The 19,733-nt window shown below is 39.2% G+C and overlaps 1 protein-coding gene across 2 annotated transcripts in view; it reads left to right on the top strand.

The window, feature by feature from the left end:
* The window catches only part of CTBP1 (C-terminal binding protein 1), a 226,608-nt gene that overhangs the window by 59,436 nt on the left and 147,439 nt on the right, over positions 1 to 19,733 (top strand). The window lies entirely within an intron of this gene.

The raw sequence follows: 19,733 nt of genomic DNA on the forward strand, positions 1-19,733 counted from the left end.
AGATTGCTCCATCTCTTGTTCTGTCTGTAAATGATTAACTTGAGGAAATCCATGCTACAGGCATATGCTTTCTAACAGCAGATTTCAGTCTCTACTTCTGATTTCCACATGGAAGCGCTCCCGCCCCCAAGTTGTGGATTACTCCCTTTACATAAGAAATACATATGGGGTTTCCATGTCAGCTCTACTGGTTGTGCCAAACGTTTGTCAGATAGAAACTTTGGCCTTCCCAGATTCACGAAGCACTCCAGCAGCGTGATTGACTTGTACCTCCTTGACTCGATGTAAGCATTTCATTGGAAAACATATTTCCTAGATGAAGATTGTTGGACTGCTCCCGATCAAAGCCATATATCGCATGCGGGTTTAAAAGCTCTTTTAAATGATTTACAGGCAAGCTTATCCTGTTGTGTTGATGAAATTTGACAGAAGATTTTTCAGGTAGGAAGATAGAGTTCAGGTTTTTGAAGTACTTAGCCTCATTCTGTGCAAATAATTTGTGAATGTTCGATTTAACAGAAAACATTTGTTATTCACTGTGATGATTGAGCCCCGTTAGCACAGGCAAGAGAACACTATTAAATTTTGGAGTACCTATTATTAATAACGTTCATCTTCCTTCATATCTCCTTCAAACTATGTGAGTATACAGGATACATGCACGACATGGATCACTTGAACTATAACCACATACTTGGTATCAGAATCCGAGGGATTTTATGTAAAAGGCTTGTTTAAACTCTTACGTATGCTATTCCTGCATGTCTCCTCATTATTTGGTTTACTATGCGCTCTGATTTACTACAGAAGTTTGCTTCTATTCAGATTTTTGTCATTTTGTGCAGTTTTCTGGTCAGGATGCGGTTCCCCTCTCAATTCTTACTTCATCCTTAGTACTGCAGAGCTTGTTTTGTAGAAGTTTGCACTCCGGTTCCTGAAATTCATCTGTTCACTACATGTCGTTGGGCAGAACTTGTTCCATGAAGTACAGGCTTATCACCATTTTTATAGGTGAATAGAGCTGTGTTTTCTGTTGAAAAACTTGTCATCTTGACTAGAACTTGGTGTTAAAATTGCACTACATTTATATCCCATCTAATAGGAGGCTGATTTATTTGTAGCAGTTACTACAAAAGGCTACCAGATAGTTCCCCTTTCCTTTTGTAGGATGAGAAGGCCTTTTTGTTTCTTTCAGAAATTTTCAAATGCAGTTGAGGCATAGGATAGATCCCAACTTAGTTTTCCAGTTTTACAGGTCCCACCTCTTTTATAAATCTAAATGCCCTTTAAAAGGCAACACTTTATGAAATAATAGATGTGGAATTTTCATGATTTGTAGATAAGTAGGTAATAAGTAGACACAGAGTTTTCATGATTTGTAGAACGTCCATACGTTCATACTCAGGTCAGTTGAGCTACTTTATTATATGAAAACTCAAATTGGACTGACATGGTTTAAGTTGAAAAAACTGCTAAAACTCCAGGTTTTAACTAAAAGATTTTAATCTGGAAACTTAGAGGTAATTGCATACAAACGTTCATTGATTTTGAAAGAGAAAACACAGATGGGGTGGAGGATGAGCTGAAATGGTAAATAAAAGTTCAAGTTATATCCTTCGCGTTAGTAATAACCCATAGTTTAGGTTGGCTGTAAAATCTGACTTGTGCACCCATCCCTACGTTTTTGTATCTACTGACACGTGCATAATGTTTTTGCTGGTTTTTATTAATGACACATTTCCCTTTTTATCAATTAAGTTGTAGTTACATTATGTGCTTCTGTTAGCATTAAAGGATTGTGGGGCAAGACAATAAAAAGCATTAGATATAAAAGTACAAGGGAGAAGAAGAGAATCAATTTTCAAAGAAGAGAAAGATGCTCAGTCACTGGTGACCATCCAGGTAACAGGAGAAATGCTGGCATTACTGTCAATGTTTTGTCCTTTATGACGCCTGAATGCAAGGCTTTGAGCTAGCTACTTTCAAGCACAGGCTTGGTGTTCAACTGCACCTGCTCCATCTATTGCCTGTCCTTACCCGTGTTGCTAATTCTGGTTTTCTACTATGTTGCCCCCAAATCGTGAAGTGTTAAGGAATGGTTTTTAATATTTAGCCCAAACCAGTGACACTCATCTAGCTTTACTGTACTTCCTCTGAGTTTTTTTCTGTTCTTTTCAGAAGGTAACAGTAAGTTACAGCTTCCTTATGCTCGGTTTATTTAAGAATCAGATCGATCACATGATGTTATCAGCAAGCAGAGAATCAGCAGAGCTGCTACCAAGACAAAAATGTATCTAGCCTTGTGGTTTCAGCAGTTAGTAAAGTTATTTTAAGATGCAGAAACCATTTGAAGATGTTCCATTAATGCTTAAGAAATGGCAGAAAATATGATTGAAGTGTAGGCTGAAGGGGATGTTTTTAGAATTGAGCTTCTGTCAAGCTCGGATGTAGCCTTCACAGTGGTTTTTTAACCTTTTTTTTCTGTTTATTTCCCTCTTTTCTCTTTTTCTTTTTTTCTTTATCTTCTCTTTTTTTTTTTTTTTGTGGTTCAAAATAAAGTGGAAAAATGTTCAGGACTGCGTGATAACCCAGGGTATCATTCACCAAATTCAGCATTAGGCAAGTCAGAAGTAACAGTGGAAAATGTGTGTATTAGAGTTAGAGATTTTATATTAAGATATCTGCCAACACCATGCTATCCACAAAGTCCTTTCAGTGTTTTGTGGGGCAAAAGTATATGGCTAGCTGTCAGGTAAATCAGGTAGTTAAGAAATTCTGTATTTTTCTGATATTTTCTCCAGTTATTTTATTCTTTTTTTTTTTTTTTTTTCTCTTTTTTGTTGTTTCAAAATATGAAAAACTCAAGTCGTGTTTTAGGGATATAGCAATGTGCATGATGTTTTAATTAAATCATAAGTTTTTGGTAATATATTGATTATTGATCTTACAGCCTAAAATGAGACTCTCTACCAATCTGTATTCCAGCCTCTTCAGTTTGCTATGAGGAAAATGAGAATTGAATTAAAGCCGTGTGGTTTGAAGATGAGTAGTAGTAGCAGAATTAAGCTATACACTGTATTTTTTTTGTTTTACTGATTTCTCGTGAAAATGTCAGTTTCAGGTGTCTGAGCTATCTGCCATCCTGTCCGGAGCAGGGAGGCTGGTGAGGAGCGCTGGAGTAGTTGAAAAGTAGCTGTTTGCAGGGAGCAAAGCGGGAATTGCTTGGGGTTTGTGCCTTTCTCCATTGACTGTACGTGGATCCAACTGGCAAGTGGGGGTAGGGAGCAATACTGCTTCTTGTTGGAGGAAGTCCCGATGAGCTGCGCTTGGAAAAGGACCTGACTCAGCATTGCGCTCTCCGTTATTGATAGTCAGAACACCAAGTTCCTTTCTGGGAATAAGCAGGAAGATTTTGACCTACTTTAATGGAAGTGTAGCAGTTAAGATACTCTCCCCAGCCCTGGGTTATAAAGCAGTGCTCCTGCTTCCCACAGATGGGGCCTACACCCCGAGCCTGTTACCTTTGCAAATCTGTTTCCGCTGCCAGCCCAATAACCAGCGGGCATCCAGCGCAACTGCTGCGTGTAGGTGTAGAAAGCCTTTCTTCACACATCACCTAAGTTATGAAACTCCTTGCTGCAGGATGTAGTAGCTTACTGAGGTTGCGCAAGGGCTGAAGAAGTGAGGAGGTGCGTTTGTGGAAGAGCAATCCACAGGGTTCGTTAAGACACTTCTGATTCACGGCCTGCCTGAGTCACACGGTGCTGGAGGCAGGAGGATGTTCTGGAGACAAATTACTTCGTCTTGCCCTTTTCCCGTGTTCTTTGCCTCACTGTTTTTATCCCGAATCCAGCAGCAGGAAAAAACGCTGCTGAGCAAAATGGGTCTTTGGTCTCGAACTGTTAGAAGCTGTTGGTGCACCCTTGGTTGTAGAAGGCTTCTCTTTTCCTACCACAAACTCTGGTAGAACTGTGTAGGGTCTTTTTCCCATTTTTCAAGGCTTCCCCCTATGACACCAGTAGAGTCAAAAATGAAAAGAAAACACTGCTCACTTGCTGTGTATCACACCACCAACCCAGCATGTGAGTGCTTAGGACCCCAGGTACGTGCTGCTGTGCCTTTCCAGTACTGTTCTATGAGGCCTTTCAGTGCAATAAATAACCCTGCTTTTTGTGACCTCAGATATGTGTTTTGTGGGTGTTGAAAGATATGCTAACTTTAAAGACCACTTTTATTATTTTATTTTTTGTTTTTGTCTAACTCAGAATTGCTGAAGCATTTAAAGAAAGAGATGCAGGATACCTAAAAGCAAAGAAAAATAAGAAAACGTTCCTCTCTGTATCACGTCTCTCTGGTGAGGGACATACATCACGTGAATGATGTATGCAGCAAATCTATGATCAGATCTCTAGAAGCAGTGTGGTGTGTGGTTAAAGATACGTGAGATCTGAACAAGGTTTAGCCAGCTGTGTTTACAGTCCTTGTGAAAGCCATTTACCGCTGTATTTGTTTCCTTAGCTGTGAAATGATATTTTTATTATGAGGTCTGAGACATTATTGGTTTTACAGCAAGGTGAAAAGTCAGTTTAAAAAAAGCCAACACCTCCGTATGATTACAGAATAATACTGTTCAGTACTTAATTTGTCTGAGTAACTGTATCTATTAAGGAATAATTGAAACATATTTACAGAGAAAATCTGAAAGAAAATAATACCACCATCAAGCTAAAAAGCTATAAACCATAATTATTATATACTTCTTTCATGATTCAGCAGTTGAGCTGTTTTTGTGCATGTAAATGATTTTTACTTAATGGATTATTGCAGCACATCTGAGCAAGCGGTGCAGGACTCTACGAAGGGCATACCTTGAGGACACTGCAGTAGCAATTTTTTGCTGTGTCACTAGATTTTATCATGCATAAAGGACAGATTTTTTTTTTTTTTTACTCGGGAGTTTTCAAATGGAAATCGCTGCTAAACTTCTGCCAGCTTAGTTCACGGTAATTAAAAAAAATCTTAACCAACAAATTCTTTCTGTTTGTGCAGGTGATCGTCCTGTTAAATATATCAAGTGTCTAATATAACAGCTGTTACAAACTGTATCAATGAAACGATGGAACTTATGACTACTACTTCTACAAGAATTATACCAGTAATGTCCTTTATTACTCCTGCTTCAACAAAAAGCAGTAAAAATATAAGCAGATTTTAGTTTACTGTTAGAAAGCTGTATGGCTGTCAAGTGCTATTACTAAACAAGTAGTAAAATACTATATTTGTTTTATTGCTTTACTAATACAGTTACAAGAACCACTTGAGTTCTCTCTGATTTCTAACATGCTTGAGAGTTAGTACATAGAATTAATTCCTTGGTTTGGACTGTATCCAATGCTTCATGAAAGTGGTCGTTCCAAACAGCCATAGGTTTGGATAATAAGGGAGAGATGGTTTAATTAGGGTGAGATTTACATACGTAGTGGGGAAAAAAAAAAAGGTATAAATTGAACTGAACTGAGGATCATGCCCTAAAACAAGAACTGTGACAAAAATACTGACTAACAGGCATCGACAAAAATTGGTCAGTCTGTCTCTGTGGATGGTCTCGATTCCCACTCTGCGCCAAGCATTCTTTATCTTCAACATGTAAACTCTGCACGAACCATCTATAGGCTGCACAATATGGTATTGTGTTTTTTTTGGAAGATCATCATCTTGCTATTGCACTGATAAAGGAGAGGGAAGAATGGGGAAATATCCGGAAACTCAGGCATTTCTGCTTGAGCCTTTAATGTCAGTCCAAGAAGTAATAGAGTTACAGAGCGATGTGGAGATGCGTAGCATGAGGCTGGTATGGCTGCTTTCCTTGGCCTTCCCCCAGACATCTACATGATAAAAGGAAGCTATTTGTTGAACTCGAGTCAAAACAAAACAAACATGCCTACATAAAAGAGCCTCGTGTCCAGCTGAAAGGTTAACTTCTTGGGTTTATTGTCCTGTTATCCATCTCACACTGTTGAAATATAATTAATACCAATACAAATTGTCTTTTTAGATGAGATGCCGTTTGATGTCTTTATTACCAAACCTTCATTACCATTTTTACTACCACTGATAGCAGTTAATAAACACTGCTGGCAGTTTCAGTGAGGACACCACGTTAGCAGCCACGGCGGTTGAAGGACCTTTTGATTCTCAAGGAGAAAGTTTGACAAATTCTGTGGAGATTGGCTGTTTGCTGTACGAACTCTTCTTGTTGTACGTGAATTTAGCAGTGATGTGGCAAGCCAAGCTAAGTTACCTTGCTAATTAGTGGAGGAAGAAAGTCCATAAAGCGATGAGGATTTGGCTGGAGATAAGGTCTGGATATTTCTGTCCTTTCCAGTCACTTATCAAAGGAACTTCTGCCTTGATCTAGGTACTTAATTAAGGTGCTGTAAGTGCTAATAAGGATCTGAGCCTAAGAGTGGCTTTGTGCAGTTCAACTTTGAACCTGAATTTAATACAGGACAGCAGTTTTTCTTGGAAGTTGCCCTGATGGCTGTTACTGCATCTTCGTGGAAAAAGCTAGCTCTTACTCCTGCATCAGCGTGCATTAAGGAGCCCACATGTATCTTAGGCTCGTGACTGTGCTGTGTTTTTAATGTTGAGAACATTGCTTTCTGACACTCCCTAAAAGCAACTCAAGCATGCTTACTTTTTGGAGGGGGACAGGGTGGAGAACATATTTCGTGTGTTTGTGCCTAATCCCAGGTTTTGCAATCACGTTGGTGTTTGCATCCACGCTGCAAATAACTGCCTGGGATTTGGCGTTGCCTTGACATTAAGACATGGAATTGCTTTATGTTTTAATTGAAACCCCTGTGTGTTGTGATGGTACTGCCTATGACTATTCTGTGCTGTATTTGGAGCTGTCTTCTTCTTGTGGTTGACAGTTGCATGTTTCGGTTGGGGTTTATACACCTTTTCAGTTTCGTAAGTGCTTTCTTAAATACTAAACTGTTTCCAATTCAGAAATTTGTACTTTCCCCTTGTTGTTAACATGCAGCTGTTCTGGGGTGTTCTGCCTACCTGTTCCCTTCAAAATAAGCCGTGTAGATTTTTGTTTCCCTTTAATTTTGATGTTTGGTGGCCCTTCTTTCTTATATTAGAATCCATTAGCATCATCCCAACTGATTTTACCAACATCCTGATTGCTTATGGACCTTCACCTAATAAGGTAACATGGAATTAATTATGTGTTGCTTGATAAATAAAAGGAAGAACATTTTTTATGTCGTAGGTGAGGAAGTTGGTACGGTTGAAACACTGTAAAGACATACCATGTGCGTGGGGGGGGGGGGGGGGGAAGACTATCCATCTTCCTTGTGAAAGTAAAAAGTTGCAGTCTCTATACCATGTCAGAGCACTTGCATCCCAAGGTACAAAATAGGCACAGCAAATAAACTTTATTTTTTTTTAGGTGGATGCTTCAGTTATAAACTGGCACAAAGTGAAAAACACCAATGTGGGGAAAAAAAAGGCAGATTTGAAGATAGAGAAACAATTGTCTGAAGCTTCAGCCTCTGCTTAAGTCCTTGCATCAGGGATCTGCCTGCCCAGATTCCAGGACTGCATGTCTCCTGGTGATAATTTCTCCTGTGTGCTATATTTTATTTGCTTTTCCGCCTTATTTTCATCTGGGTGTACCAGTGAGGCAGAATGCCTGCTCTGAGTAAGCACTTTAGATCCTATCTCCAAACTGTGCTTTAATCAATATCACTTGCAGTGATAGTGCTGTGCAGTTTTCTTTTCTAACTTCAGCCAGGAAATACAACAGATGGGCTTCACTGTGCCTTTTTGGCAAGGAGTAGCATGAAAATAGAAATAATAAACCTTATTACATATGTGCTTCTCAGCATGATGCTTGTCATGTGCAATGAATATCAGAAAAAAAACAGAAGTGCAAACTTACTGTCAGTTAACCATTTTTATTTTTATTTTTTAAAGAATGAGCTTGAGAACAAATACAGCTTTACCTTTATACTAAAAACTGGTGGTAGTTTTCCTTTTTTTTTTTCTTGCATGCACTTTCTCGGTGTAGTGTCGTGAAAAGAAAGAAGATCCGGTTTTGTTTTTCTGGAAACAGCAAACCCACTGTTGTGTGAGTGATAGAACAAATGTGTAATGTATAACAAACTAGAGGAAGTAATATAATTAGAGGAAAAAATTGCACATCTATAATTTTACTGTTTATAACAAAGGCTGTTTTCACTAATTACCAATTAACATTTCAAATAAACTAAAATCTGCCAATAGATGTAAATCATGCCGGCCTATTACATATTAAATGTATTAAAGAAAATGATAACATTTTTCTGAGCTCCAGATGATGACTTTTGCCAAAGCTTTGGAGGTGACAAAAGTTGATAAACCTTTAAAATACTTCCAGCTGGACACAATACAGGTTGTCTTAGGTTGCCTACATGAGGTGGGAGTGCTGGGTGTGACTTTATCACTGCTGTGCACCCCGTCGTGTTGGATATGTATGGGGAAAGTTTTGATGTTTCAGCTGCCCCTTGCCGTTTTTGGAGGTCATAGATGGGGGCTGTGTGTTTATCTGGTGCTAGCAGCAAGACTACTAAAATAATGATTCATTCAGCCTATCGCGCAGCTCAATTCTTAGACTGGTTTCTGTATGTTAGTATACTAAGTGATTTTTTAATCCCTTCAACTAAGATAACTAGAAGCTTAAGAATACTCATAAACTTAAAGGTTAATGGGTGCTTGTCTTCTTTTCCTCTTTGAATGAGACTACATTGCTGGAATGTCAACAGGATAAAGTACTCCATGGGGTAGTACTGTGCGGTTCTTCAGGACTGGTGCCGTAAATCCATTTTCCTAACTGCAATGTCTTCGTTCTTCAGGAGGCTTCCTCAAATCTCGTCTTCAAGGAGGGAGTAATCTCTGTGACACCCAGAGTATGTACTGAAATCGAGGACCTTACATGGTTTCCCTTTCTTATAGTGTGTTATATGGATTCTGGTGGTGATCCTGGTCAGTCTTTATTCCCCGGTGGCTGATACAGCCTCCACTTGCCCAAAGCCTCAAATTCTGTAGTTTTCATACTGGTTGGTTGTTAACAGCAAAAGAAATGCATCTGCTCAAATCCAGAGTAAACGAATAAAGCTTTGGAGAAGCACAAGGAAACAATGCGAAGAGTATTTTCCACAGGTTTAGTATTTCACGTCCCTCAGTAACTCTGGGTTTTGGTTTTCTGAAGTGTCAATAACCTTACAACAGTTGAGACTAAGTGTGCTTCCAAAGGGCACATTCGGTTACACATCCTACCTCTCCCCCTCATCTCCTGTCAAGCCTGAAGTGCTAGATTTCATATAGACGTATTCCTACTTATTTTTGTTCCAGGCTTGAACAACCAGGAAATATTGAGAACCCTGGAAGAGAATTAACTAATTTAATGCACTCTGTTTACTTCTACTTTGCTACCATTTTGTGGTTTTGTGTAAGTAACAGGTGATAGGAATCTGTTTCTGCTCTTGAGCCATAGTAGGATCATCAAATTTTAGCCAAATTTGTATATATTTTTTTTAAATCACTAAGCTTCTTCATCTTTTCTTTTGACAGGTAATTCTGTCCCTTCAATTTTTTTTCATGACTAGACCACTAGGTTGATAGCAAGTTGATTTACATACATTTTTGGGACTATAAACATTTCTTAAATCCAGGCTCGGCATTCTTACTCTCTTCTGAGTTACAGTTCTTTTTTAAGAGCTAGACTGTAATGTGCTCTAAATTCAGTAGGAAAAAAATGAAAGAAAATTAAACATTTATTGCACAAAAATGTACATTAGCAGTCCTGAACTCTAGTTACTGGGGAGAAATTAGCAAAAACTGTTCCAAAAAAAAAAAAAAAAGTTGTGAGGGGTCAGTTTTTTCTGAGCTTACAGGGTCTTTGCCCCTTTCCTTGCACCCTGTAGCTAGGGTAGGAGCTCTGTCCTGGTCTCTGCCTGCAGTGGATCCTGCTGGTTTTATCCTTCACTTGCTTGGAAGTTGAATGTCAGTTTTGCCACTTCTTTAAGAAGTAGTCAAATATTTTTAACCTACTTTTCCATTTAACAAAAGTTATCCTCATACCCCCTGAAAGTCTAGTGGATTCAAGGAAAATTTCGTCTTTTCAAATGGTCGCTTTTAAATAACCAGTTTACCACTTTGGTGGGATTTCTTCTGCAGTGGATGGAGGCGGGGTGGGTGGGGCGTTTCGGATTCAGAATATACTGTTCTCAGCAAATGGAATAACTGAGCAATTTTAAAATGAGAACCTGATTAAAAATAGTTGGAAGAAAAGTGAGGGGGATAGCTTAGCTTCTAACATTTTTTAGTGTCTCTTGGTTTTGATTTATCAGATGTTATATAATCAAATGACATTCAGATGATCTCGTTGTAACAGTATCTCATGTCTGGAATGTTATTTTGCTGTGACTAATTTTTTCTCTTCTCCGCTATCCGTTGTACTTACTAAAAATAATAAAAAAGAGTTAAGTCCAGTCTTTCTAGGCATAGTTTAGAAATTATTTAGGCACAACATACTAATTACAGAGCAGCATTTTGTAATAAAAGTAAAAACATTTTTCAATTATCCTATAATTACTTATATCAACACTGCTTTTCCTTTTGGACATTTGAAGTGTTTATAGCAGGAAGTATGTTAAATGGTGCTGGGTTTCAAAGAGATGAGACTGGATTTCCTAACCAGATACTGTGGACATCACTCTTGTAGGGTTCGGTACTCTACGGATGTCTGCAAAGACTTTTCTGCCCCGAATGCTGTACTTTTGATAAAGAATTACAAATCTTGCACCATCATCCTGCTGGCTTTCATTTCTTTTACCTCTACAGTGTTGTGTGGGTCTTACTCTTAAATCTGAGTTCTTGTAATGACTCCTGCTTTCTAGTTCTAAAGTATTTGACACTTAATGTGGTTAAATATCTGTTTAAATGCCTGTTGAGGACATTTGGTTAATTTATACCATGTGAAGTTTGCATGTGTGGAGGCTGAGTCAAACAATACGAAGGCTCTCATGTGACTCAGATCTTTCTTCCAGCTTCTTTACGGTATAAAAATTGCTACATCCCAGTGTTAAGCAGAAAATTCTGTGGCCCAGATGAGAGATACCACAGAAGGACAAAATATTGTTGAACATGTTTGTTTGCTTGGCTATTTCTGTTTCAAGTATTGGGGTTATTGAAAGGATAACATTGTTTGCTTAGCTTGTATAGGGAGTTTCTAGTTCAAACAAGTCGATACTAGTTTCTTCTTGAGTGGCTGTTGCTTTTCAACTCTTGTCAAGAGCGTAGCTTTGTCCATGCCAAGGACAGCTCCAGTGCTCTTTTCTGCCTTCTTAAACATCTTCCTATTTTTCTTTTTTTTTTTTTTTTTTTTCAAAACTCAATGGAGTTTTTCTTCTGTGTTTAAATAAAAATAACCTTGTTCATAGCACTTAAAATGGTTAGATTTTTTGTGAGTCCTTGGGACACGATGGAAGCTGCTCATCTGTCGCTCGCATGTTTGTTCTGCTGGTTGAGGAGTTGTCAGGAGCAGTGGGAGAAACACACGGATGGGTCTTGCAAAAGTGCATTTGGAGCCCGTTTGTCCTGTGGAGATGTCACGTTACCAAAGAGATTGGAAATATATTCCTATAAAACTGGAAGTCTTTAGCATTTTGTCCCTACCCTACAACTACTTATGGTTGGAATTAAGTTAAAGCACTTCTTGCATCTGTTTTTTGTCATATTAAATATGTTTCATGTTTTGGCAGATAGGTTAAAAGAGGGTGTTGAACACTGACAGTGGGGCAACACAGAGGCCATATGTTGAAAAATTCATATGGGTTTTACTGAGAGTCACTCCAGATGCTGTAACAGTATTACGTCCCTGTAAATAACGCACTGGGTACTTTGTAAGCAGCTGGTTGCGGTAGCATTGTGTTGTTGGAAAAGGAACGAGGATGTTTGCTCCTGTTATGTCAAGTGACCTGGACCACGTGTGTCATACTGCAGAATGTGCCAGAGGATGTTTTAAACCCACCCTGCTTCCAGTTGCCACCTTCTTATTAGGTTAATGGTGGAAAAAGGCGCATACAGCTAATTGTTGAACTTTATGTCCTTTTCCTAACATATTAAAACACTTTTAGCCTAGCATGTGCAAGTTGGTTGACGTGGAACATTGTTAAATGCTCCTACAAGCTATATTTACTAAATAAATTTATGTAAAAATGAACTTAGCCATGAGGTATGTGCGTAAAATGCAACGTAGATGTACGTCAAAAGAACTGAAATTAGATGCTTCAGAGTATCGTAGAGTTCAGTCTTCATTACAGTATCTGTTGCTGCTTTTTGTAGAAATACAGAGGTCTTGTGTTCACAGAAAGGAACATCAGGTACAGGCAGACAGTCTGGTTTGAAGCATTAGCATTGTCAGTGCTTCTAAAAATGATCAGGCCTCTATTTTTTTGGCAGAACCATTTTTAGAGTTTCTGAAGCCTCCAAACTCTTCCAAAAAGGAACATAGGAACATGGATGATCTTAAAAATAAAATTGAAGCTGTTGTTTCTGATTTACCCATCAAAACCGTTCTGTTCCTTTGCATGTTATAAAAGATGGACTGCGTGAAGAAGTCTCGCTCTAGTAAGAAGCCTTGCTCTAGTGAGAGTGTCAATGTAGAAGGCAAGGAAGAATGTTAATTATTGCTTATCTTACCCAGTTTACATCTTCAATAAATAGATTGATTTCTGTATTTCAGACATTTTCAAAAAAAGACAGTTTTTTTGAAAAATGGGTTTATATTATCCTAATTGGGCAATAACGTCACTCTGGATAGACTAAATAGCAAGTTGTGCCACACAGAGCATTTCCTTTGGTGTGTGCTAGGTTTAGAGCTTATGAAGGACTGGAGGGAAGGACAGAGTACATCTGCTTCAGTTAAAGGAGCACGCTAATAACTTCTTTAATTACATCTATTATTAAGATATTAATTGTATATGTATAATTTGTATAAACCCTTCCTTCTGTTTGCAGAGCTGAGATGAGCAGGTAGGCAAGTGAAATGAGGTGTGTTGACCCCCTTGTGTGCAAACAGTGAAGTTAAGCATTGCCAATTGAGCTGTGAATGCTTAAGATCATAGAGGATTTTTAATCAACTGATAGTTTCCTTCCAAGGGAAAACAATAGCTGAAACCAAACAATGTCAATTCTGCAGCTAGTTTATTACGGCAATATGATAGAACTGAAACGTTATCTTAAGACTCTTATTAACTGTTAATTGACATTTAATTCTACGTAGCTTTAATATAAGCACTTTTCTACTAAGAGTTTGTTTTGCAGAACAAAGGGAAAAGTGTTTTTGTATATATATACACACACACACACAAAGGCAGTTTTAGTGATGTCTGATCTAATACTACATCAAGGGGAAACAGCTCTGATCTAATGAGCACAAAACTAACTGAAGTTCATAACTATGACTTTGTTGTAAGCGTTTAAGAAAAATCATCTTGCACACATGTGGCTTCAGCGTGTAACCGCTGAAGCAGGTTGTGTGCCAGGAACGAGGGTTGTGTAACGCCCCTCCGCCGAGCGCCTGCCGAACTTGAGCGCTGCGTCTTTGAGCCCTGCATAATTGTGTAATTAAAAGACAGCGTTTTGTCGAACACGCCTCAGCGCTGGTCCTCAAGCTGCTGCCGTCTCTCTGCAGAGAAATGCCGTCCTTTTGGCGATAAGCACGGCTGGGCTCTGGACGCCTCACCCCGAGGATGCTCCCAGCGGAGGCGGTGGCTGCAGCGTGCCGTGCCTCCTGGCTCTGCTCCTTTCGCCTCCAACGCCTCGCAGGCGGTCTTGGACCGCTTTAAAGACGTTGTTTGATCATTCTAGGGATAGGGAGACAGGTACGGGCAAACGCTTTGGTTTGACGCCTCGGTGTTGGCAGTGCTTCTAAACATGGTTAAGCTACTTAATTTTATTTTATTTTTTGGCAGAACCATTTCTTACAGGTTCTGAAGGCTCCGGTACGCCAAAGGCAGGCAAGCTGCATGCGGGGCAGCCTCTCGCACCTTCCCCAGGCAGTTCTCCATTTCCAAACAACCACTCTGTTTTGAAATTCAGACATTACTTGGCTCAAAAAAAAACCACTTCAGCTCAGCCCTCAGCACTTGCAAGTGGTGCGTGTTTTATGGAATACTAAGAAGCGTACTGTGAATTAATTTGAGACTCCTGAAAACTGGTGTTTATTGCTACTGAGAATTACGGACCTCTACCTTATGAGCTACCAGAAGCACTCAAGGAGAAGCGAGGAACCAAGCTAAGGTTTGTTTTTTACCTTCTTGAAGGTTGGTGCTAAAGCATCCACAAAGTATGTGTGTGACCCCAGCCAAGGAGGCCGATTCCTCAGGGTTTGCCCAGCAGTGCTGAAGACCTGAAGCCAGAGAACAGCGCTCACTATCACCTGTTGAATAATGCCCTGTGATGTTACAGGGGCCAGACTCCGTCTTTGTGCAAGCAACCATGGGCACAATTTCATTCTGTATATCTGAACCCTTAGCCTGAAGAAGCAGCAAAGAAAGGAGGGTGGTTGCAGCTGGACCAAAGACCTAAAGAATGATTGTTTTCACCTACATAAATCACCGGCGGGTGTTTCTTTAGATGAAATAACCTTTTTCTAAAAGGTGTGTTATGCCAGAGAGGTTACCAGCAGAGTATTGAGCTTGACTTATTTAATGTGGATCACCTGGCATCAGTAGAGGGGTTGTGCTAATGACAAAATTGGAAGGCATCCTAAATATAGAAGAGAATCAGGATGTTATACAGAAATAACTGAGATGACATTGAAAACTGGGCTAATAGAAGTGAAATCAAAATGCAAAATCAAAGGTCATATCTTCTAAGTGAGTAATGGCAGAGTTTTGTAAAATGGGAACTTAGAAGAAGATCCTCATTATAGATAAATAGTGTTGGATGATCACAGGATGTGCATTAGCAGCCCCTGTGGTATGCATAAAAACAAGTGAACAGAATTTTCTGCTTTATCAGTGTGAATACTTTTTTTTTTTTTGAACAGTTTGAGGGAGGTGAAGAGACTATCAGGTAAGAGGGAGATGTGAGGAATTTAAAGTACTCATCTTCAGAGAGATGCAGTATGGAGTAATAGTGAAAGAACTGAAACCCAATGGCCACTGAAACAAAACCAGTGCAACAAACACGGAATTAATTGAGGCTGAGTCCTAGAGGAGGTATCCTTATTGCCAGAGTGCCCAAATTCCACTGCAGCATTCCAGTGAGAGGGGTGGCAAAGGGTTTCCTTGACTGGAAGCTCAAGTTGATGACAGGACTTAGTTCATATAGTCCCTGTAACGTCCAAAGCAAAATCCTTCTCAGCCCTGTGCTTCTAAGATGTATGTTGTGCCAGTAGCACTTTTAGTGCTCTATTCACATTATTTTCTTTATCTGGGAAAAATGTGGATGTTTATTACTGTTACCTATCTGTGACAATCTGCACTTGGAGTAAAAGCCCATTCTGGTAAACGTTGTGATACAAGGACTTGGATAAATGCGTTAGGAGAAGAGAAACTATCTTTTATTTAACTAACGTATTAAATATTTCACCACAATAGAACATACAGATATTCTTCAAAAGGAGCTCAATAGCTCCAAAACAGCTCCTCGGGGAGGAAAATTTAGGAGGAAGTAGAGGGACTACAGATTCCCATTTCTAGATGGTTATCTTATTAGCTTGCTGATCTGAGGGAGCCGATGATTTCTTGAAAGACTATTTTAGATTTTAGTACAGCATCAACTGTTTTCTTAAATTCCTTATGCTCTCAAAATTACACCCATGAAACATCAGTTATGTTTACCAAAATATTTTCAAATTTAGATGAAGGTTGCAACACAAGGAGATAGTTCAAAGTAGGAAGCACATATCTGGTGTTGACAGTTTTGCAAAATGATGTGAATGTGCATGTACAATATTCAGAATTTTCACTCTAAGTAAAGAAGAAAATAATCTTCACTCTTCCAATAAGAAACCAAAACTCCAACCCCATCCCCATCATTTTAACAGGTTTTGACTTTAAAAATAGCATTTGTCTTGTGCTTTAAATCAGTAAGTATCAAGGCTTTTTATTGTAGCAATATATTCTATCACCATTGAAAACCAGCATGGAAAAAGACAACTGCATTAAGTTGCCATCTTTTTATTAAGTTTCTATGGAGAACCCAGATGTGAGGGAATCTGGCATTTTTAAGCCCTATTAGGAGCACAAGGGATAATGGTAAGAAATGCTTAGGTTAAAAAGTCACCCAAGGTCATCATTACATAACGTTCATTGCGTAATGAATGCTGTAAAATTGACGTTTTAGGAAGTGAATGAAAGAAATATTGAATCCCTGAGCATATAGGTTGCTGAGCCTACCTCCAGACCCTTGTATGCATCTGCCCTTCCCTAGCCCAGCAAGCGCTGGTGCCAGCTCTGGGCAAATGTGAGGCCATGCAGGTAGGAGCAGGGCTTCTGAAGAGGTGTGGGAGCTAACAGTGACCTGGAAGCAGTGGTTTTCTTAAAGATCTGCAGTGTTATCCTGCATCTCAGATATATACCTGAACAACAGGATGCATGAACAAGAGCTGTTGGAGAGGCAGCACTTCTCGGCGTCGGAGAGATTGAGCAGAAGCGTGGCATCTTTGGGAGAAATGGTGGTCCTACCAAGACCAAAGCATCTTTTCAGAACGTGGCAGAGGTTTGTGTTGAGTCAGAATGGTGCAGGAATAGCCTAATTTTCATTTGTTTTCATGGAGTGACTTAAGATGCTCAATAATTCTTTTTTTTTTTCTCTCCAGGAAAAAGTATGAGGTGACTTAGTCTTGAAGTATTTCATGAAATGATTATAGAGCTGGATCAGACCGTAACTGTTGTGAAGCTCAGTGTGCTGTGTCCAGCATTAGCCATAAACAGGACATCTATGCATGATGCTGCTAATACTTCCAGCTTTTGGTTATTTAAAGGATATAGTTGTCTGGACCTGATGGGGCTTCAGTATTGCACTCGGTGATGTTTTGGTTTGGTTTTTGTCCCCTGGGAACTCAGCTGGTGCTCCTTCTGACTCCTTTGAACTTCGGTTTTTGCACTGTGGTTTGCAAAGGAGGAAGGTTTTGGGGAAGAGAATACAATGGGATCAAGTGACTGGTACCATAGGGAGAAAGAACAGTAGTGGGCATTTTTACCCTCTGAAATGGCTTTCAGATATTTAGGGTAGAAACACTGTCGTTTTGGGAGACAAGGTAAAGATGTCCTGATATATTTGATGATAGTTCTTAACATTATGCATACAGTTGCGTTTCAGCATAGACTAGGATATACATATATGCATGTGTGCAGTCTCAATATCATGGATAAATCTGCATAATTATAGTTCATAATTTGTCTGCGCTGCATCTATTTTAGAAGTTAAATAATTGCTGATAGGAGGCAGTGGTAATTTATGGCAAGGAAAAGTGCTCTCGCCTCATCTTATCTCAAGGGTGGTGGGTGTAATTCTGAAACTTGTCCTGTTTGCTGCCTCTCTAAAATATGCGTTACTGCTATGCGTAGTGGCGTTTCGGTGGCTGAGAAGATTCATAGCAGTGTGGGTATTTTCTTAGGAAATGAAAATGTGCAGAAAATTTGTAAAATCTTGAAATAAATGGTCCTGTGAAAGGAGGAATAATTGGTTATGTTTTCCAAATAGAGATACTATGTTCTGAAGAAAAGAACATTTTGTAAAAAAAAAAAAAAGTTTTAAGTTGCTAATAATATGCCAGAGAATGAATATATATATATATATATATTTACTGATCTAAGTTGTCGTAGTTAGGGAAGACAGCAGCTCATCCAAGAAGGAAGCCATTTTTTTAAGGTCCCATATTTATTACCTCAGCAATATTCTATAAAAGATTAAATTGAAATGTGGGTATGGCCTTGGAGAAAACAAATGTCATGAGAAAGAGCTGATGGAATTATAACTTCAAATATGTTCCTGTTCACGTGTTTAATGTATTATTAAATGTCATTTGTTTAAAACAGGAATTCAATTCATAATGGGGTAGTATAAACAAATAATGCTTTATATCACTTAGGCTCTAATTGATTTTTTTTTTTTGTTTCATGACAGCATCTCAGAATTAGGCCTCCATTATTTATTAGTTAGCAAGAAGGACGGAAAGACCTTGTGTCCTATGTTTAGTGAGGAAATCCGTGGAAGCTTAGAAAGCTAGAAACATTGTGCATGTAAAATACCCCCAGACTTGATACAGTTCTGGAGCATTGTAACTGTGAGAGTGTACAGTTCCAGGAAATGATGGATGTTTTGCTATAAAGGAAATATTTGGAAGACCTGGCAGGACTCTAATCACGTGAATACTGTGTGAGAGCACTGCGTATTTGGTGATACGGAGGATTAAGGCCGGTTTTAAGACAGCCCTCTAACACCAGCATAATTAGTGAACAGAGACCAAGTGCTGAGGAGGTTCAGGAACTATTAACTGTAAACTTTAACAACCAGGATCTCAGTGTTTTATGTACTTATTTTAGGACATGTTTCCAAGCTCCTTCGCAGTGAGTTAGGCTGGGTGGTGGAGGCTGAGGGATATGCCTCAGCGTGGTGTTCCTCGCAGGAAAAGCCTGCCATAAGATGCGCTCTTTTCCTCTTCTGTCATGTTTACGTGGGGTTAGAAAAGCTCTTGAGGTGTTTCTCAGCAGCAGATCATCTTGTAGTAAGACTCTTAACCATGTGTGTAGGTTTGGGCCTTCGTGGAGGCCAGTGGGATGCTGCCTTGTGTCAACCCGAAGCTGAGGGAAATGCTTTGGATAGGCCTAAGGCACCTCAACATGTTCAGGGAGATCACATCCATCTGTTGAGGGACTTGCTTCGTCTGCTTCCATCAATTCCCCCTCACCGTAAAGGTGCTGGAGATCTTTGTCTATCCCAATAAATACGGCTACTGAAGTCCAATTGGGTAAAGAATTAGTTTAGTTTGAATAGTCTGCTACGTAGGGAGAACTTTTTTAACTCCTAAATGAACAACGCTTTTGAAGGAATAAATTACAAAGCAGAAAGTCTCGAAAGTAATTATTGTGGATATGGTTGTGAATTTTTTAACCACCACTTCAGTGACTTTTTTTGTTACTTTTGGTTATGCTTTATAAAACATGTTTATAGACGATGTCAGCAATGTTCTTCCTCAGTTGCTGTTGCAAAGACTATTTTTGCAGTTTATCACAAAATGCCAGATTTGCTCAGCATGTAATTTAATCTTATGCTTGGAAGCGTCCGCATTACTTGGTTATCACGAAATTATTCTTTAATATAAACGTATGCTTTGTGATCTATATTTTATTAATTTGGTGAGTCACTTTATCGATTGCTGCAGATGCCACGAATGTATAATTTGTCACAGTTATTGGTTGCCTGTCAGCAGTTCATAGCACCACCGACTCCTCGGCTCTTGGGGCACCTGAGAAAGAAGTCTGTCTTCGTCTGCTTAAAGAAAAGCTTTCTGCTGTAAATTAGCATCAGGATTTGTGTTGGTATCGGTTCTATCACTTCACGGCGTGTATTATCCTGCATTAGCAAAGCACAGAGCAAATTAATACCGTGTGGCCTGTTGAGGCAAGAGTCTTCAGGAGATAGGGTTTAGTTGTTTTAGACGC

This window comes from Oxyura jamaicensis, chromosome 4 (assembly GCF_011077185.1).
Source record: "Oxyura jamaicensis isolate SHBP4307 breed ruddy duck chromosome 4, BPBGC_Ojam_1.0, whole genome shotgun sequence".
Taxonomy (NCBI): Eukaryota; Metazoa; Chordata; class Aves; order Anseriformes; family Anatidae; genus Oxyura; species Oxyura jamaicensis.